Source organism: Lactuca virosa, chromosome 9 (genome assembly GCF_052849685.1).
Source record: "Lactuca virosa cultivar CGN04683 chromosome 9, Lactuca_virosa_CGN04683_v6, whole genome shotgun sequence".
Classification (NCBI taxonomy): Eukaryota; Viridiplantae; Streptophyta; class Magnoliopsida; order Asterales; family Asteraceae; genus Lactuca; species Lactuca virosa.
In genome coordinates this window covers 211,878,586-211,880,145 of record NC_136434.1, presented here as the reverse complement: position 1 = coordinate 211,880,145, position 1,560 = coordinate 211,878,586, and the positions used below count along the sequence as shown (strand labels likewise).

The window sequence follows — 1,560 nt, the reverse complement described above, 5'->3', positions numbered from 1 at the left end:
AACATGGTCATGTTTCGCTTAATTTTGTGTCTCTAAACGATAGTAAATAGTCATGAATATTTTTTTGTATGACCACTTATTAGCAATACGCCACAATAAAAATAAACGCATTTGACCATTCTATGAAAGATAGTCACTAAAATAACTAGAATATGTGTCTAGAAAAGGGTTTACAGCCACAATATTTGATAAAATAATAGATTACAACAACAAAAATCTCTACCATATAGCCACACTTTTATGCTATGATCACAAGTTTTTATATGATACAACCACTAAATTTAAAAGTGGTTGTATGATGCCTAAAATGACACGATCATTGGTGACACTTGCGATGAAAAAAAAAAGTGTGACTATAGGCATATGGTCACGATTTCTTGGTGTGACCATAGCCAATTTTTGTATTAGTGTTTATGTTATCTTTTATTTTAAAATAATCAAAATATTTTATAACAAGTTAGTGTTAGATTATTAACTCAAAATTAGTAACAATAATATATTTTTAATAATAATATATTCGTCGATATCTTTACTTATATTTGCGATACGTACTAATATTCGGGTTTAATAATATAAGTCACGTAAACAAGTAATATAAGTCAAGTAAATAAGAAACATACAATTTGTATGAATCATTTTTACCGGGCAATGCCATATCCATCCAATATTTTATGTACATAAGACTTAATTATATAAAAAAGAAAGAAAGGCCTGTAACACTTATAAAAAAAATAATAAGTAGAGGCAAATTCCACTTGTAGCATTCTTTCCTCAAACGTGTCATTAGAAGGCAGTGATTTTGTACGTGTCACAAATAAGTGAATAACCATGACACTCAGTCCCTCACCACCTATCCTTTTCTCCACGTGCATGCCATGCAAACCTACCGATTCACTATATAGAGCAACCTCGTACTCCTTATCGATCATCACAACCAGTAGAAAAAAGATAGTAAAAGATACCACAAACACAATGGCAAAACTTGTGATCCTTGCACTCGCCTTCACGGCGATCGTAGCATTCGCTAAGGTCTCCGCCTACACAACAACCACCATTACCACGATAATGGAGGACGTGCCAAGTGGCTCACAGTCGCAGTCACAAGGGCAACGTCGCCACCAAATTCAGGGGCAGCAGGTGAGCCACTGCCAGATGCACATCACCGAGGGATCCTCTTTCGAGGATGATCTGATCAGGATGCCAGTGGTAAGGCCGAAGCAACAGGAACCACACCTTCAACTATGCTGCCAGCAGCTCCGGAACGTGGAGGAGGAGTGCCAGTTTGAGGAGATCAATGAGGCTTTTGAAGAAGCATAAAAGCAGCAGCAACAACAGCAGCAAGGTGGACGACGTGGAGGGCAAGGACAGCAAGGTAGAGGACAGTTGGTGCAACAAATGTTGAGGATGGCTGGGCAGATACCCAATCAATGCATCTTGCAAATCCAGCAGTGCCGAATCCAGCAGGGCCGATGGTTCTAAGTTCATGTATAATATGAATGTATCAAGTAATAATGATTGGCATTTCTTGCCATTTGGCTTCTTTTGCTTAGTGAGTTCCTT

At 37.8% G+C, this 1,560-nt stretch overlaps 1 pseudogene; it reads left to right on the top strand.

The window, feature by feature from the left end:
• Positions 1-972: 972 nt before the first annotated feature.
• LOC145140254 (2S seed storage protein pseudogene) lies at positions 973-1,317 on the top strand (annotated as a pseudogene).
• Positions 1,318-1,560: the final 243 nt, after the last annotated feature.